Raw genomic sequence first — 20,180 nt, 5'->3', positions numbered from 1 at the left:
ACATTATTTACACTGAAAATTACATCTCTACAATATGAGATTATGGGGAAGTCTCTTGTAATGGCCATGGCCTTAACATATAATGAAAAAAGAAACAAAAAACAACCCAGTATCCTGCACAAATACACAGGGATTGAATTTTTTAGCAGATGATTAACAAGCTGGTAAGTGGGTCCAGCCAGATAGGCAGAGAGGTCTAAGTGATATTAAGTGTACACCCAGACTGTAGAACCACAGCATCTGGATTTAAAAGGAAATGCATGTGACATAATTATTAAATCATATCTGCTTTACTTGAACAGAGAAAGAGGGGGGAAGAGAGAGAGGTCAGATTAACAAGATGCAAAAAACCCAAACTATAATTGCAGAGCCCTGTTTAGATATTTAAGAAATGCAGGTAAACTGTATTTGGTTTAGGTAAGAGTATATAGATAGGAGTGTATTTGGGTTATCTATGTTTACTAAGTACTGTATGTACCCCCTTTTTTTTTTTTTTTTTTTTGGCTGCTGTTTTTCTCTAGTTCATGTGCAGGGATCACAGCTAAGAAGGGTTATAAGATAAGCCCTTATCAGCTAAAAAAAGATCCCTGCTAAGCTTCAGAAGGAGGCATGTAGGCCTGTCTTTGAACTTCTACATAGTGCTGTCAGTAAGGAGGCTTTGTGGTTTTCTGTCCCCTGCTCAGCTAATGAGATCTAGAGGTTGCCAGTACTGGACCATCTCATCTGTTTGTGCTTCCAGAGATGCAAGGAACTACCCCATAAAGTGATCAATCTCAGCAGAGAGAGTCAAACTGGCTATATTGCCAGCAATAGTGTGCTGAGCTTTCAGTCTCTGGTGCCAAGAGGACAGTACAAGAAGACTTTTCATTCTCCATAATTTATGCTTAAATAAGCTATTTAATCAGAAAAGGGCTTCAGAAGAGGTGAGGAAATATGATTGAATTATAGTGCCATGCTGCTTGCTTAGATGTCTTAAAGGTGCTTGAAGCATTGTGTCCTAATAATGACTTAAGTACAAGCAGTATTGTTATCTGTACAGGACTGAACTTGATGGGAAAATATAGGGTATTGCTTTGAGCATTAACATTTTATTCTTCAATTTTTTTTGTAGAGACCTAATTATTTTAATATCAGATACAACTTTTATTTTAATAGTTCCCTACTTATGGAGAAATGTGCAACCAAAATATACATACATTCTCATTCTTCCTTACTCTTTTTTTTTGTCAATGAAGTGAATCAGTGTCCAGAAATTCTGTTTGGTTTAATTAGAAAAGGGCTAGCCATGTAAATGGTGATGTTAATAGTGGCATAATTAGAACTGATTTAATCCTCTGGTCTCACCAGTTCAAATCTCCCATGTGGGGGTTTATTAACTCTCTAGCTCTGAAAATTTGAAATTTTACACAGTGTACTTTTCACTTGGGCCTTTTTAGAGTATCATCAAAACATATTCAGATGCGATTCTTGAATCCCTCCTAGACCTGAATGACTCACCAAGTTGGTCATTTTCCTGACTTAGTCTTTCTTCCTCTCTCTCTCTCCCTTCCTCCCCCACTTGCTCTCTGTCAGCATCTTTTACACCCTCACTTCATAACACATTTAACAAACTCCAGCCTATAAAACGTTCCATTTCCTCTTACTTTCACAGTATTGCCAACCCAAGCCCTTCAAAACCCATGAGTCAGGCCCCCAAAATCATAAGATTGGCTTAAAGATAATGAGATTTCAAAAATAATAAATGTTGTGTTCTTATTTGCTTTCTGTATTTTGTGACTGTAGGGCTCATTTTGCAATCACAAGATCTAGGCACTTCTTCTTTTAAATGAAATCTGATTCTAACTTAACATGACTCTAGGAGATGAGGCTCTAAGAAAATCTCCAAATATCATGAGTGTTGGCAATGTGTCTCCAGCCTTTTCCTCTCTCTGTGACCTTATTTTCTTCTGTGGACTTCATAATTCTCTACTCTACTCTACCTCATTGGAGATTTTTTTTTCCCCCCAGTAAATTTCAGTGCGTTCTCTCAAAGTGGGAATCTGGATTTTCTTTATAGGCTACAATTTATCTTGGCATTACATCAATTATGTTAAAGATAGGGGAGCCCTTCAGGGAGGGGAATGTATGGAAGTAAAAAATGAAAGTGTTTAGGTTTCCACCTTAAGGACTGGGGTGGGAAATACTGCATCGTCACAAGTCTGTGAACCCATGTCAATCTAGAACATTGATGTCAGTCCACATATCATTCACCAAGCATACGGAATGTTTGTACAGTCTGTGCAGTCTCCCCAGTAAGGGAGGGGCTGTGGCTTGATGAGCTCCCCCTGACCCACTACAGCGCTACAAGGCCCCAAAGCAAGGCTAAGCCTAATTCTTCCATTAGTGTCTGCTCTGTAGCAAAGATAAAGATAAAAATAAAACAATGACACCAGATGTGTTGGCTAATACTGCACTTTGAGCATGTACCCAATCAATATCCAACCAATTACTCATTCTGCTATGAAAAGAAGAAACCAAAATAAAACTCCAATAAAGAAACAAGTTCAAGAAAGCTTCATACCTTCAGCTGTTCACTTGATATTATGGCTCTCAATAATACTTGTACTACCCCTTAAATACAAATTATTGGTTTCAGATTTTCCATAAAACCTCAGAGAGTTAAGAGTAGAAGGTTGATTTATTTTTGATGGACCTGGAACTTGTGCTTCTGACTTGCTTAGGCGTGATTGAAAATCTACAAAGACCAATAATTTTCAGACTTGGCCACTAAAATTAGGCAGTTACATTCACACTTGGACACCGAATCAAGAGGCCTGAATTGTAGAGGTTCTGAGCATCCACCATTTTAATTGAAGTGAATGGGAGCTCTAGGTGTTTAGTCCCTTTGAAAATTCAGATAAAATTAAGGTGCATAAATATGGATCTAGTGTCTAATCATAGGCTCCCAAGTTTGTAAGTGTTGGCCCACATTTTGTATTTTACAAACAAAAATATTTTATACAATTATATCACCACTGTGTAAAATAATTTTTCCATATGTGTGCTTAATATAAGACAATAAAAACCAACCAAACTCTCTGCCCTCATGGTCAAATTTAGCTGACTACAGAAAGCAAGAGCGTTGGGGCACTTGGCTGGCTATGCATCTGTCATATGAGATGTCTGACCATCATAAAGTAGGCTGACTCACCCTGGATCCATGCAACCTGCTTGTGAGTCAACGTCAGATGCTTCAGTGGAAAGCATCTCTTTATCCAATGGTGCACCTCAGTCAATTATGCAAAACAATTACTGTAATTTCCTCTGTGTTTAGCTAATATAACTTCAGCTTGTCTCCTCTTAGGAAACGTTAATTTCATCACTAGTACCACTGACAATTTTCAGACACACATGAAATAAATGTTGTAAAGAAAATATTTTTCATAGGGTGAAATGGAAACTGAAGATTTGGCAACATTTTAAATTCCAGAAATGTGGGAGAAAACAAAACCAACAAAAGATTTTCTGGTTTTGCCTGGATTTCAGCTATAGTTCTTGGGTACTGAATGACAGTATCCACCAACATAAAAAAAGACCCTAGATATTCTGGTAGAGATTCATTGCTCTGCACATCAAGGTAAGGTATTTTGTGCCATATAATAGAAATGTTGTTTGATCCTTGATTAGAACAACATAAGTAGTATTACTATAATGTAGCAAAGTAACTGTACTCCTGGGAGCATTCTGTGCTGAAAAATTAAAAATTCTGCTCACAATATTTTAAAACTCTGCAAATTTTATTTGTTGAAATAACACTACATAATCACACCTGTTTCAAATGTTTTGGTAATTTATTTCAAAATACCTGTCAGCAAGTATGTCTCTAACCACACACACACACTCCCCCCCCCCCCCCCCCCGGAGTAGAGAGTTAAAGAAACCCCTATGACACCCTAGTTCCTGTTCCTCTGCCTCCCCCACAGTCCCTCCCCCGCAGAGCCCAGCCACGGTGTCCCCCAGCCAATACACCCAAAACCGCTCCCCCCCCCGAGCCTAGTTGTGGCCTCCTAGCTCAGACACCCTCCTCTCCCCCAGAGCCCAGGGATCCAAAGGTTGGTCTCAGGCTTGCATGGAGTTTCCTGCGTGCTGGTCTTTCCCTCAGGACAGGCTGGGAACTGCAGCTGCCAGGAACCCACTAGCTCCCTCTCCCTTCCCCGGGCAGGGTCTTCTATGTGTGTGTTGGGCTCTGCCAGGTTCAGTGGCCCCTAGTGGCGGCCAGCAGCACTGCAGTCCATTATTGTCAGAGAAAGGAAATTTTGCGTGCACAACGTTAATTTGTGTAAAATTCCGCATTTTGCAGTGGTGCAGAATTTCCCCAGGAGTAAAAGTACAATCAAACATCTACAGAAAACTCTCAGCTACTGTGTTAACTGTACTAAACTTTCAGCAACTTTTTAATTCATGCTTTTGACCTCTTTGTCTGAGGCAGTTGTTCCAGTGGGTCCCCAACGCGGTGCCCGCAGGTTTTGTGCGCCTGTAGGAAACCCCACCGCCGAAATGCCGCCGAGAAGCGTTGCCGTTGCCACTTGCCCACATTTCGGTGGTGGGGTGCCTGGTGCCCACAGTCTTTCCACAAAAAAGGTTGGGGACCACTGAATCTAGTCACTTCTGATTTTTTCTGCTTGAGTTGTACTGATGTTTGGTTAAGTTGGATGGAACCTTGGCCCTAATAAAGAGATTAGGGAAGCCAATGGGAGATTTGCTAACTTCATTGGGGCTAGGATTTCACCTCTTGAGTTAGGCTTAAATCCCTTACTTCTGAACCTTAAATGCATGTACTTGAGGTGGAATCCTGCATTCCTTACTCAAGTCAGTATGTCTCTCTCTTTCACCAGGTGGTCCATTTTTTTCTTACTGTCTCACCTTTTGGCAAAGTGAGGATCTTAACCATAAATGTTGTTCCCACTGTTTCTCTATAATGGTGACTCATTTATTTCTGTACTAAAGTTTAATTTCTCTCATTCCTGGTACAACTCCTTTTTGAAGCAATTTTTTTATACCAGGACTAAATTTGACCAGTTGTAAAATAAATAGTGCCCTTTTTGATAGTGTGCGGTTCTTTCGAAGTATTCCATGATGTATTCAATTATATGTCATATCTTGAGTCCTGCCTCGCATTTCAGGTGCTTTTTCAACATCGTTCATCTTCAATCAATCAATCAATGTTCTTAATTTCTCTTTGTTTCTCAAGGTCAACCCCAAAGATTTCTTTGGCCTAGATTCCTTGATGATTCCTTGGATGCTATTTTGGTCCTTTCTGCTGTATACACTACTTGCAAATTGTTGCTTATTATGAATGGGAAGTCTTTGGGGTTTTGTTTCTGAACTTACTTCATTTGGCAGTTAACAAAATCTATTACCTCTTTATTTTTCACTTCCTTATTTGGATTTTGAAGGTAATGTTTTAAAATCAACCTGTGTGTCATCTATATGCATGAGAAAACTGCTCCAGTATTCAGTGTTCATATCATACAGTGTAGAATCAACATGAACTGTTCTTGTAGGAATAGGTTCTTCTGCTAATATACGATTACTTCTAATGCCTTATTTTTCTAATTAACTAAAGAGTCCCAGCAGCATATTTTTCTTAATTTGAGGAAGGAAAAAAAATCCCAAACTACTAATTAAAATACCCTGCTCTCATTGTCCCTTCAAGAGCTTGCCTTCTACCTTGTCTCAGACATGTATCATTTTTTATTTTTTTGTTTTTGCTTTTAAATGGGAAAGAGAAAAGAAGGTAAGACTATTTTAAAAGAAATCATTTTCCCCCCTGCTTTGGGATGTTGTTAAACATAATAAAATTAATGTATGTAGCTGAGCCCATAGACTTGTAAAAATCATAGCAGGAACCAAGCTAAATGAAAGGCAGATTCTGATCTCCATCACACCAATATAAATCTGAATAGCTCCAAATTAGTCTGGATTTACACTGGTGTTAGACATTAGAATATGAGCCAGTCTGATAGTGGTTAGGGTAAGGAACAAAACTAACTCTTCCATGAATCGCTATGTAAGCTGGGACAAGCCCATTAACTTTTCTACCTTGGTTCAGCCATCTGTAAAGTGGAGGTAATATTTATTAGGCCATATTCACCACAGCTGTACAAAAAGGTGCAATTTAAACATACCTGCACGAGCTGAGCCTCTTGTGATCTACGGGAGATTGACTGACATCTGCTATGGTCAGTCTTTCCACTACTGCCTTTCTTCTATGAGATTTTCAGGGGGCAATTTTAGTTCAGGTCAGACCTCATGTATTGGTAGCATTACCTGCACTTTGGGTTGTTCTGGTCCCTTGTAGTTCCTCTCTCTAAGCAGGCTGAGGTTGCCTTATGTCACTGCAATTTGAAGCCTTGTGTCTGCTACCGGAGACTTGCTGGGATTGTGCTGGCATAAACCAACATAATTTGAGTAATACTACTTCAGGAGTAGGCTAAGGCTTATCTGTTAATTCATTAATCACTATTCCTATTTAATTTGTTTAAAAACTGAAAAGTAGCTAATGAACAGTTCTAGTTAATCTGATTTACAGAAAACAAGCATTCTATTTTCACCCACCTCCCCAGTTTCATAAAAGTCTACTTAGGTTCTTTCATTGCAGGATTGATCTATTAGGGTGAAATTCACCCCTGTGCAGAGGGCCCACACAAGCCCTATGAACCACTGAAGCCTAGTGTTTTCAAATGTGGCTTATATGAGACTTGAATGCTGTATAGGTCTCAAGTGGACTCGCCCTTACTAAAGAGGGTTGGCATTTATTTGATACAATTTGAAAAAAAAAATCTACTCATTATCCATTTGAATTCCAATTTTCAGACAGTAACATTTAGAGGAGCTATTGTGTTGATTTCACGCAAGGGAGTATCTTCCACTTTCATTCACATCAATGAGAAAATGAAAGTGTTCAGTTTCACCAATTTACTGTATGTATTCCTGTGCAGTTGGGTTTAGCTGCTTTGCTCATAAAATACTGTAAATACACAATGAGCTGTTGCATAACTTTTCATTGGTGAAAATAGGGGAGCCAGTTTTATTGTTTTTGCACACGAGGCTCTTTGGCTACAACAAAATGATAAGCAGAAACTCCATGTTAATCTTACTTTGAAAGGAGCTTTCAGGATTGCAAATTAACAGATTCATAATCTGACTGTTTGTAAACAGCTACAACTGGTGACCTTAGTATTTACTATAGAGGTGCTTCATCACCATGGCACGTGGAAACTTGTAAAGCAGCATTCTTTTTCATTACGTAAGTTACACAAAAAAGGGACTAAGGATGACATCTGCCTACCTAAGATTTCTGAAATAACTTCATCCTTCAGCATCTCGTAGATGAGGACATAATATGGTTTCATTTTCGTATGCAACATTTTTTATTATGAATGATATAAACCACATAAGAATTAGAACATTCACTTTCCCTCTCTTCCTATGTTATGGATAAAAAGCCATGTTAATACAGATGTGCTTCCTGGATTGACTGAAATAAATTGATTACTAAGAAGCTGTATTTTAGGGGGCATGTTGTTGGACCTGTTGTATTATTTAGCATGTGTTCTTGTTCTATTATGCTAAATAAATGGTGATAACTAGTTAACCAGCTCTGAAACGTAAATGCACACATGAAGCTCCTAAAGACATCTTAGGGCTCTCCTTTAATGTATTATCTGACTGGATGTTAATTGGCTTTGTCATTAGTCACAGTCTTGAGATGCAATCCTAATAAGGCTACAGTATAGCAGCTTTGGAAGAAAAACAAATCTTTGATACCAAGGCAATCTCAGGTAGGCTTGTTTTCTAAGGATGTACTTCTAGAAAGAAAAAAACTGATGGACACCTGTTGTTGAAGTTACCTTTGAAATGCCTACATCTTTTATGATGCTATTAAATACTAAATACCAACTTAGGTAATTGTTGCTAGACATTTTGAATAACTTCTTGAATAATAGTAGCTTACAGTAGAAGTTAATTGGGGCAATCGGAAGATGCTTGAGAAGCAAAATAACGTTTGCATATCTAAAAGTTTAATGATTAAACCAATATAAATTATAATATAGTAGGTGATATAAAACTTTTACATATTTATATACATTGTAACCATGTTGTAATTGCTGTCACGATTGTAATCACCAAGGGATATTCTGAAGGCCAAAAGTGTATCTGGCTTCAAAAAAGAATTTGATACATTCATGTTCTTCAATGTTCTTTAGTTTTGTTTTAGATTTAGTTGGGGATTAGGTCCTGCTTTGAGCAGGAGGTTGGACTAGATGACCTCCTCAGGTCCCTGCCAACCCTTATATTCTACGATTCTGTGATTCTAATGCCCAGGACATGAATGTATACCCAGGTGGTCAGGGATGTAACCCCATGTTCTGGGTGTCCCTAAACCTCCATCTGCCATAAGATGGGACTGGCTGACAGGATGGATCACTTAATGTTGCAGCAAAAATCTAGTTCCAAACCATGGCTCTTCACAACCCGCCACTTCCCATGCAGAAAAAAACACCAAAGGGGAGTTATCAAGGGGTAAGGTCACAGGCTTGTGTTCCTTTGAAGTTCTACCACATCCTCCCCTTCTGGAGGTGAGGCTGGCAGCAGAGTTGAAAGGCTGTGTGTGTGATCACCAGTTCTACAGGAGGAATGGGGCCAGATCTCTCAGATCTCATCCCACTTTTGTTCCTTTGGGTCTGCTTTCCCTGCCTTCTTGCCTGCCACAGTTCCCTCTGTCATGCTCTCGCTGCAGTGATGGCATTACTGTTATACTTTGCATTGGAAGTCAGCTGCCCTAAGAGGGAAACCTGCCTCAGAGCTTTTCACAACTCCTGCCCTACTCTGGTTGTCTACCCTCCCCCACTATATGTTGCAGTGGCAGGGGAAAGGGTGGTGGAGACTGTGGAGTATGTATGTGGTGGATGTGGGGGAAAGAACCTGCTAGTAGATAGAGAAAGTCATCCCCTCTACATGGGTTCTTCACCTCACAGTGTTAAAAAAATCAGAACTAAAACCGAGTAATCAAAATTACTGTGTAATACACAGCAGTGTTGACTGTAGCCAAAGTTCCACTCTTGACAAATGCAATCCCTTTACAGTAGCTTGCCTAACCAAAATGAAAACAAAATGCTGACCAAGAAGCAGTCACTGATAAAAACATCGTTCTCTAACGTTTTTAATTTTAGGCTCATTGATTTTTGTTCTTGTTATACACAATTGCACGAGGGTTGAATCTGGAGATGCAGAATTAACGCAGAAACCTAAAGCCTTTAAAAAAGACGGAATGGTGAAGGTGTTTTCCATTTGAAGGCTTTGGAACGGTGTGCATTGGAAAACTGATGGGATTTCAGACTTCTTTTTTGTTTTCAAACATTTCCATACGTATTGGAGCAGAAGTATTTCCAAAGCTGTTAATGATTTGGTTTTGACTTGTCAGAGTTATATAGTCATTTCTATTCCTGTTACTTTGGCAGCTGCTGTAAAGTATTCCAACTCTGATGCTTTCCTTACCCTTCTTTGTGTGTACTGTATTGAACTGTGCTCACCTGTGACTTCACATGCAAAGTTCACATTGCACTAGATCGGTAACCTGACATATTTTGGAGGCTGCCACGTTGTTCTCTAGAACTTTGGGGTTAATTGGAAATGAAGAAGGCATACTTCCCTTTATTGATTATACAGTACTTGGTTCATATTTTGCATCATGGCAGGGGGTTAGACTAGATGACTCTTGCTATCCTTTCTAACCCTATGGCTCTATGATTTTAAAGCTATTGGTTTCAAACATAGGGGTTAGAAACTCTTTTTTATGAAAGCTCAAATTCTGATGTTCTTGGGTCCCTAGTCAAGTATCTGTTGTGCCTATGTCTTAATCCAGTCTTGCCTAAGTGTGTATGTGAACTCCACTGAGGGAGAATGAAGCCTGAGGAGTGCATGTGGTCTTTTTTTTTTTTTAACCTTGCCAACTGTGCTGTGAGTGGCATCTCATTTTGGCACCTCAGGTGGGCAAAGCTTAGCATGTGGATGGAGCTGAGGAAGAATACTGCTGCTGCTTTTTTCCAGTTTGAGTCAGGTTTGCATGATAAACTCCTTGGAGGATGGACTCTGTTATTTTGTCAACACATTGTATAGTGAGATGGCAGTGTGAGATGGTACATAAAGCCACTCTCCTCCTTTAGGTTGGAGAAGGGCTAAAAGGGAGACATAGTGGCTGAGCATACACAGCCTGCAGCTTTGCTGTTCCTCTCCCTGGCTTCTGAGAAGCTTCAGAAAACCACACTATACAGAGCAGGGTCTGCTGTGTCTGCAGTGGGATGGGAGGCATAGGGAGATCACAGTCCCTGCTCCCTTAGTGAAGGGGTGGACGGGTTCTGTATCCCCAGCCACCTTATGCAGATATGTCAGGGGTGGGGGCTCAATAAGTGCCCTTCCCCCTTGCCAGTGTCCCTACAGTTGAGGGATGGGGCACTATGCTCTCTGACCCCCTCCGTCCACAAGCTCTACTGCATTGTTTTTTGGGGCAGGACAGGGACCAGTAGTCCACCTGAGAGATCCAACAGAGAATGAAGGAAGAAGTAAGTACATGCCCACAGCCCTTGAAGCTCTGTCTGTCCCACAATAGCATTTCTGTGCTGTTATGAGGGAACCTTACATGGGTTCCTTCTCAGTCATCCCATCAGGGGTCTGGGTTTATTCCTGGTTTGGTGATGGGACTTCTCAGGCCTTAATTCTCAGTCGAGGGGATCTGGCTGTGGTCCAAATCTCCAAAAGAGATGAGACAAATTCACAGTAGGACCACTTTTGGGTCACTACATGACCTTCCTCTCTGATAAAGCCTTGTCACCATATCCCTGTGGATCTCTCCAGTGGTACCCAGGGTTTTGAAGCACCTCACCATTACCTGCCCTAAGCATGAGGAGGTCTTGGCTGTGCCTGCTGTAGATCAACTCCCTGAAACTGCCAGCCTCTGGCAACACAAGTTCTGCCTTCCAAGCCTCCACAGGCCTAGTGCTCTCGGCCCAGGTAGCGAAAGGCATACACCAACCACTGAGTCCCTTGGGGCTTTCCCTGCTATGCCCAGCCCCCTGTGCACTGAACACTCACAGAATTACCAGGCCTTCTGTTCCCAGAGGAACAGTTTGCTCTAGCTTGTAAGATTTAACTCAAGAACAGCATTGTGATTAACACCACAGCACTTAAATATATTTATAATGAAAACAAGAATAAGTTAATTGCCAAAGAACAGAGATTCAGGTGACAGTGAGAAATAAGAATATTGGAAACAAATGGGTTACATATAAAACAAAATAACACACTTTCTAGAGACTAAACGAACAAGATGTACTCTTGTCTAAAGAAGATTCTCACCCCAAGTTTTCTAGAGTGTTTTCAACCAAGCCTGGTTGAGATCCCACTTTCCTGGAACAAATTCGCTGTCAAATTACTTCCTAGGTGAGGAGTGACAGGATGTCTTCCAGGTCCCCCAAATATAGTAGAGTAAACATTTTGATATGACCTGAAGATAGGGTCCTCCCGCCATTTGCTTTGTTGTGTTACTTTTCTCTTCAAAGTTTTTCACAATCTTTCATTACCATTTGATTCAGGCTGGTGGGAAGAGACCCACTATGAAACATACAATATTTAACAAGTAGATAAACATTTCTGGTGTGACAGAATGTATTTTTCACCTTTGCTGGTCACCAGTCCCTGGACACAGTCCCTTAAGAACATAATTTTCAGTGTGTATACATGATTCCTTATACAACATCCATACATGCGTTTTGCAATGATATTGATGACCAGTGTGACACTGGCTTTTATTTGAGATCTCACATGACACATTTTGGTGAACTAGAATGTAAATACCAGACTCAGGAAATCCCTGTAATCCCTCTGCACCCCCTTGCTAGTTGGCATTATGAGGCCCTTGTGTCAAATCCACAATAACTGGTGCCCCCACCCCAAAATCCAACCCTATTCCAAACAGAATTTTCTGTGATTATGGGGAGTACCCTGTGTCCACTAACCTAGGAGGGGCTCAGATACTACAATGATGGGAACTAGAACAAAACCTTAACATAGAGAATTCCCTCCCACCCCCCCACAGGCAAACTTTAAATATGTTCTCTTGTTAATAATTGCCAAAGATACACAAAATTTTCTGACTCAAAGGAAGGAAGTTTGGGAACGAGCCCCAAGATGACAGTGCTACATTCAGACTTTGTTCCTTCCTCCACATATACACCTCTAACCTGATATAACTCTGTCCTCGGGAGCCAAAAAATCTTACCGTGTTATAGGTGAAACTGTGTTATATTGAACTTGCTTTGATCCACCGGAGGGTGTAGCCGCCCGCCCCCCCAGCACTGCTTTACCACGTTATATCCGAATTCCTGTTATATCGGGTTGTGTTATATCGGGGTAGAGGTGTATTTTCCCTTCTCATCAAGCAAGCACTTCCTGAAAGTAGAATTCTCTGTTTCTAGATGTTACCCTATACATAATCCTACTATAACGTCCCAATTGCCTATTGGGAAGCTGTCTTAACATTGTGGCTAATACATTGCCTACCATGATGAATGGTGGCTTACCAAAGGGCAGTGCTATTTTTTCAGTTGAATTGTTTTCTAATAAGAAGTATCTGAGCTGGCCTTGGTGGCAGTGGAGCCCAGGAGGCCTGCATTAACTGTCTTATTAAAATTGGGGATCAGTTTATTGTTTTTGTGCAAGACAGTTTCCAGGAGGCTATCTGGCTAAATTAATAGAAACCCCTAAATAAATAAAGCAAGAGTGTTTAACTTTATTGCTGGGTGCAAGGAAACAGCAGCCTGAAATAATTCATTTTGCTAACAGGCAAGAGGGAGCTGTTCACAAGTTAGCAAGGAAAAGCAATTTTTTATTCTTCTTTGTACGGTTTCATAGACTTTTCTGAAAGCTTGAAAAAAAAGAGCTTGTAGTTTATACATGGTTGCTCCAAGCTGCTTATAAATTGAAATTGGTTTAAAAAAAAATTAGTTCATCACATCTTAATTCCTTGTGCTAGGAAAAATAAAAGCTAAAAATTGTTTCTGCAATGTTCTTGTATTGTGTGTGGATTTCATATACTTAGTTAGCAACATCATAAAACCGTATCAGTTCATGTTAAACTGGGAATTTTGTTCAATGGTTAGTCTCTGGTTTGGCTGTTTAGTGTCTGATTACTTTTACTTAGTTTAAGGTGCTCTGAGTTATTCCCAGTATCTTGAAAGAAGTAAAGTGACACAGTCAAATCATTCTCTCTAACCTCAGAGTTTTACTTTGCTTTGTTTATAAAACGTTCACAGTTTTAAAAGTAACATTATTGCTTACTGGTGTTGTCCTGCTTCCGTTTGAATGCTGATATCTTTCTAAGTTTTTTCTTATGAAGACAAGGCTAAAATGACTTTGTGCTGCTTAACATAAAGGAATAAAAATTAGAGTTAGGAAAAGTCTTCTAGTGCATTCCCTACAGCAGTGATTTCCCAACTGTTGATACCAGTTTATAAAACTGAGACTTTGGCTGTTTCAGTGTCTAGTCCACAATGACCCTTAGGCTGTTCCAAACCCCGGTGTTGTTTTGGAATACTCCAGACTCCATTGTGTGTTAGAACATGTATAGTTATATGATAGGGCATCTCAAGCATAGGGAATAAAGATTTTCCTCTTCCTTCTTGCAAGGACTATGTTAAGGCTACCTTTACTGCAGCTCCAAGCTCTTGGGACTGAATGGGGTTAAACAACAGATATAGCAGGTCGGAGTTTTTTGAAATGTAGGTTTTAGTAAAACTTTTTGTTGAAACTTTTTTATGCAACATCTTTCCTCTGAGAAAAACAGAGCTGGTTAAAATTTTCCAATGATCAAAAATACTAGAACTTTAGACACTTTTTGAAAAAAACAGTAAAAATGTTGAGAAAATTTCAACATGTATCATTTCTTTTACCAACTAGAACACCAAATGCTCCCCACCTGAAAACCGTGGAGTGGGGGCAGGCTGTGGGCAGATATGCTAACTAGTTTTCCAAGCTGCATCTCACAAAAGACTCTTGCAAATTACTGACCCCACCAGCATAATAGGGAATTTCCAAGAAGGCACGGTGTCTCCCAGGAGTGGGTGATGAAAACAGGAATCGCCGTACAGGGTCAGACTCATGGTCCATTTAGGGTTGCCAACTTTGTAGTGGCCTCTTCCCTTGAGGCCCCATCTCTCCCCCCTTCTTCCATCGCTCACTCTCCACTCCCCCCCTTGGTCACTTCCCCCCTGTCCTGGGACTCATCTGCTGCCTGCAGCACCAGGCTGGGAGGAGCTGATGGGGAGCCTGCTTGCCTGCCCAGTCAGGGCACAATGCTGCAGGGGGGTGTTGGTCCCCGGAGCACAGTGGGCTGGGGCACAGTGAAACACAGTGGTGGTCAGTTCCCATAACAAGGGGTCAGGACCAGGGCAATCGGGGCACCACTGGAGTCGGATCTTGGAGCAAGGCGGTGGGGCGGAGAGGGGTCAGTCACCATCGTGACAGGCTGGGGAATCGGGGCATGGCGGGGAAGAAAGGGAGGCGGACAGGACACCCCTCGGGCAGCGGCACCTACCTCTTGGAGCCCGGTCTGGAAGCCAGCCACTGCTCTCTGTCAGGTGTCAGCAGCTGAGCAGAGAGCAGCTCCTCCATGTGGCTCCAGCCACAGCTGCTGCCCTTCCCACACCCCTCCCCAGTGGGGGAGGTTGGTTTCTGTGGTCAACTGGACTTTTAGCGTCTGCCAAGTTCATGTTTCAACTGGATGTTCCAGTTGAAAACTGGACACCTGGCAACCCAAGGTCCACCCAGTTTAGTATTCTGTCTCTGACAGTGGTTCGTGCACGATATTTCAGAGGAAGGTATAAGAACCCTGTAATGGGATAATCTGTCCCCATGTTAGGTCATGTTCTGATCTCTAATAGTTAGAGATTGGCTTAAACCCTGAAGCATGGGTTTTAATATTTATTTAAAAATTAGGAGTGATTTGTGCTCCTAAGTCACTTGGATGCTTTTTGAAAATCCCATCCTAAACCATTAAAACTGTAAGGCTCTTGTGACTTCCCTTGTGAACTTCACTACCTTGTTTATGTACCAAAATTATCCATCCTTTCAAACATGAAGACCTCAATTAGCAGAGAAACCATCCTTTTTGGTGTCCTGCTATTTGGCTTTTAGAGTTTCATAGGATGCAAATCTTTTTCTCTTTTAAACAATGCTACACTTAAGTGACCATTTTAAATCTCTTTCTCGTGATGTGTAGCAACACATGTGGCCACCATGGGTAACTGAAAAAGGATGACAAGTCCTTTTTAGTGCTTCTAAAAATGAGGACAAAACTCAGTTAACCAAATAATGTTTCGTAGAAAGCATGCACGAACCTTAACTTATTGTCTATTTCTTGTATAACAGCGTCTTGAGGAATTCTGGAAGCAGGTACTTGAACTCAGTATTTTTCAAAATTGTAGCAAATCTGTAGTTCTGCTTTCACTGTGTCCACTTTCAATTGATTACTTTCATTTCACCATGCATAATTCATTAACAAAAATATCCTTTCAGGTTATGCATTACTGCATGAAATGGAAAATATGTAAGAACCTATTTTTTTTTCAGATTTTTGATGTTTCTGCTTCTGCTTGAGTTTGCCATTTTGAAAATCTTGAGGTATTTCTTTTTAACAACTGTGCAGTCTTGAAATTCTGGAGACAAAATGACTTCCTTGATTATACAAAATTCTTCTTATAATTTGTCCATATCAATAACTTTATCAGTTTTGAATGTTTCAACAGTTTCTGTAAATTCTTTAAAAGAATGCTATTTTCCCAATAAGACAGGATTTTTTAGTGCATATTATTTTCAGTGAATCATCTTTCATAAATATTTTCTAGTCCACTGATTTTAAAGAAAAGCAGAACATTTGTTTCATACTTTCTTCATTCACTTTCACTGAGATTCTTCTGTTTGGAGTTCAAAACACAACCATAAAATTTCATTTATTCTACATTTTAGTTTATTGTCTAGGTTGGACATCAGTTTGAACAGTGAAGTTACTGTGAGCAATTTTGACTCCAGAGCTTCAGTACTATCTGTGAATGTTTTTCGAGCATGGTTCAAGAAGAAATAGTACAACTTAGCATCTCCAAAACAACCCCATATTACTTTACAGCATTTATCTTCCACCAAAGATTGAAAGTAACTTGTAAGCCCTTTTCAGCACATTGCCAGTTGTTCAATGAGCAAGTACAATTGACAGCTGACGTGTGACTACGTGATGTAGAATTTTACTGTATTACCCCAGCAAATTGACAAAACTCTTTAAAGCTGTTGAATGCTCAGTGATCGAATTCTAAAATGGCTGTAAACCTTTTAAACTAGGTTTTCTACATCAATGTTTAGTTTGGTCACTGCAACTCTTGTGCTACTGTGTATGACATGAGCTAAACAATCGGTAACAAGAATGTCACTTTTTTCTCTGTTTTTGGAAAACCGTTAAATTTAGAATAATTAGCACCCACATTGTCTCCTATATATGCTGATACATTTGATAATTTTAGTCCAAACTCATCAATCCTATCGATTAGGTTGGTAGCGATTTGTTTGAGAAGTTTCATGACAGTCTTCAAAAAAATCTAATAGTATTGAATAGTGGTAACACAGTGGAGTACCTTAAAATATGTGGGAAGCCTTTCATGGAATCTTTGTTGGAAGTACCAGTTCTTTTGAATAGTAAATGTTCTCTTTAAGGTCATCTGTACACTTTGAAATAGAATATGGGGCTAGCCCATTTTCACAAAGTGCTTTTGATTTACTTTGTCCACAGGATACACTTTTAAGGAGTTTTGGAATCAGTGAAAATAGAACTATCAACTTCTGCTGTCATCCACACTTTGATGAGTAGTTGCTTAACAACATGACATGTTTTGGTGAGTTCTGCTACAGTAACTCATAAAGAGCATGAACTTTGGAAAAAACTTTGTCACAACCCAATGGCCCCCTCCTTCAGGGGGGTCCCTTGGGGAGGCAAATCAGCATTGTATGTTGCTAATGCTGTTGCAGGTATTGCAAGGTATTTTGGGAAGGGTTAAAAGTGTGAGTGTGGAGTGAAAGGTTCCTTTGCAGGTTGCAAGAGGCTGAAGAGAGAGGGAGAGAGAAGAGAACGGGTTAACTCGACACTTCAGCTCAGTCTGAAGATCAGATGCTGGCTTCAGTCCAAGGTCACGGCGCTCGAACTGACTCTGTGCAGCCCAGAAGCCTGCAGCTGTATCTGTATCTCACCCAACCCCAGCCAACCATGAGAAAAGAGAAGTAAGATGAACAAGATGGTAGGGGATTACAAAAACTAGTGAGAATGTGAAGGTTAGCGAATGGGAACATAACAACCCTGAAGCTGATGTGTTTTCGGGAAGTCAAGAAAGCCTCGGTAGGCTGGTTTGGACTGGTACAGAGAGCACGGGGGACAGAGGTCCCTGAATGAAATGCCCGCAGAAGAACCCAGGACTTAACCACCCCCCACCCCGAGAGCTGAAGCAAGTCAGAGATCAACAGCGGACCCTAGATGGCCTGTGCACAGGACAGAACTCTCGTCTACCCTTCCCCCTCTTCTTCTTATGTTACACCCAGGCTTGGCCAGCCTCGGGTCATGCATGTGTGAGTATGAAAGTGGGTTAGGGCTGGGGCACTAATGCTTTCTTTCTTCCTATGAGTGACGTGGGAGCATTCCCAGCACTCACTGCTGTTGTTTTATTAATAAAGCTTTAAAATTTAGTCACTTGGTGTGCTCCTTCATCTCCTCCCCTAACGATCCTGCAGCCTCAGCCTGATCACCTGATGCCTCAGGCAGATTGGTAACATAAATCTGTCACAACTTTGAATCTTTGAACTTTTGTCCTCTTTGGCAGTTTTAATGCAATATATTACATTACCTTTACCTCAAATTGAAACATCAGTGTCACACTTACAGTAGCCGCAAAATGCATAGTTATCTCATATCCTACTTTTAATGAATTCAAATTCTTTTTCTTAAGTCACTGATAAACCTCTTGGGATGGTGATTCCCGTGATAAATATAGTGCACCAATGTGATATAAAAGTGGCAGAGGCCACCAGGTTTTTTTTTATTTGTAACACACTTGGAGTTCCCTTGTAGGGAGCTTAAGTATGGTGGCGCCCACTTGCACTGCCCAACAATCTCAGGGAGCTCAGGTATGGTGGCCACCAGAGCTCCATAGATCCAGACCAAGCTGGGTTGAAGATAAGGGTCATGATAGAAGGGACTGAAAGCCCTTGCAGGCTGGGGCCAATGAGTGAGGCTCCTGGGTCGGGTGAGGGGAGAGGAGCCAACGTCTGAATAGGACTGCTGTGCCTGGAGGGAGAGTGAGAGAGAAATCTGGAGCCAGTGTGACTCTGAGTTGGGGAGAGAGAGAGAAGGCCTAGCCAGAGAAGACCTAGCCACTAAGCTGGCAAAAAAAGTCTGTTTCCTTTCAGGAGCAGAGTTACTTCTGGGTAAATTCTGTGCCACTGTGCACGTGCAGAATTCATGTCCCCCTGCAGATTTGTTGTTTTTTTTTCTCCTCAGAATATAGATTCTGCAGGAGAGGTGCTGCAGTTACAACTTTCACCCACCGGGGCTGCTGTGGCACCATAAAAATGGGCAGCCAGCATGTGGAGAGGGAGGGGGAAGAGGCTGTGTTCCTCACAGTGGGGTCAGGTGAGGAGGTACAGGACAGACAGAGCGGGGCACACTGGCTGCTGGAGGGTCACAGACTGGGGTTCAGAAAGGCTAGCGGGAGAGACAGACTGGTGCACGGGCTTAGGAGCTAGTGGGATGACAGCATTGAGCCAGGGGCTGAATGGGGGAGGGTGTCGCTGGATGGGGGTGCAGGGACAGGGAGGTAGGGGGATGCAGGGACACAGGGGGATGGGGTAGATGTGCCAGGCTGAATGGGAGAGGCTAGAGGTCACCCAGGGTCTGCATGGGGGAGGCTCCCCTACTCCTTAACAATCCCCCCTGAAAACCCTGTTCCATACTTCTCCCACCCATACCCAACAATCCTGCAGGTTCACTCCCAGGCTTCTCCCCTCCTCAGCTCCTCCATTATCCCAGACTCCCTCAAGCCTTTGCCCTGCTTCTGAGGGGTGCAGGAAATACATTTCTGTATTGTAGTTTAAATGGAAGTTCTGTATTAATATGCCTAATAAGGAATCTATTTGTCAAAAAAAAAATTCCCGAATCTTTTTTTTTTCGTCTGTATTGTTACAGACATAGTTGCTGACAGATACTTTGAAATAAATTACCAAAACAACTGAAACTGGAGTGATGATTTATTTTGATAAAATATACAAAATTTTGTAGAATTTTAACGTGTTATGTTCAGAATTTTTAATTGTTTTGGCACAGAATTCCCCCCGGAGTACAGAGTGGAAGAGTATTCATAGAACAACCCAGAGCCCTACCCCTCAGTGAGAGTGAGAGGGCTTCGGGGAGGGATTGCATATGTTTTTATTTTAAAGATTTTATTAATCATTTTCTAAATTACAAAATCCAAAGTGCCAAAAAGAGGTAATTTTAAGCATCATTCTTGATACATGAGGAGGACAAAGGACAAATATGCCAAAATGACTGTCCTCCTTTAAGGAGGAAAAATGGGTACCTATACCAGGGGTTCTCAGCCTTTTTCTTGCTGAGGCCCCTCTCAACATGCTATAAATATGCCAAGGCCTGGCTGGGGGGAAAGGGGGAGGAGTGAGTGCAGGGCTCTGGACTGGGGGGGACACCCTTGGACATAGGCATAGTTTTACTTCTATTCTGGGGGGCAAGGGCTGACGGGGCTTGAGCCAGCTCTGCTCGGCAGGGTCCAGGGAGGGAGCGCCACCTCCACCCCCTGATTCACTCAGGCAGCCACCCAGCCTGTCTGAGCTGTAGGGGGATGCAACCAAAAAATATAACTGAAACGGGGGACTCAGTTCAAAATGTTTGAAAACTACTCAGGGTGCAGGTAGTGGGGTAGCTAGGGGCTGTGTACGGGTCAGGGGAGACTCCCAGTACGGCTCCCAGCTTCAGTGCCGGGAGGGGACACTGAGGCTCCTGGCTTCAGCCCCACACTGCTTCTGGCTTGTGGGGGTGCTGC

The 20,180-nt window shown here is 41.6% G+C and overlaps 1 protein-coding gene across 2 annotated transcripts in view; it reads left to right on the top strand.

Moving 5' to 3' along the window:
• The window catches only part of OXR1 (oxidation resistance 1), a 467,833-nt gene that overhangs the window by 22,509 nt on the left and 425,144 nt on the right, over nucleotides 1-20,180 (top strand). The window contains exon 2 of one of the 2 annotated variants that reach the window (XM_084620224.1): nucleotides 16,874-16,976. The exons of the other annotated variant lie outside the window; for it this stretch is intronic. The gene's annotated coding sequence lies outside the window, so the exon portion shown is untranslated. The remainder of the gene's footprint in view (nucleotides 1-16,873; nucleotides 16,977-20,180) is intronic. 2 annotated transcript variants of the gene reach the window in all.

Source organism: Lepidochelys olivacea, assembly GCF_965140295.1.
Source record: "Lepidochelys olivacea isolate rLepOli2 genome assembly, chromosome: 2".
Taxonomy (NCBI): Eukaryota; Metazoa; Chordata; order Testudines; family Cheloniidae; genus Lepidochelys; species Lepidochelys olivacea.
This window is presented reverse-complemented; position numbering and strand designations above follow the sequence as displayed.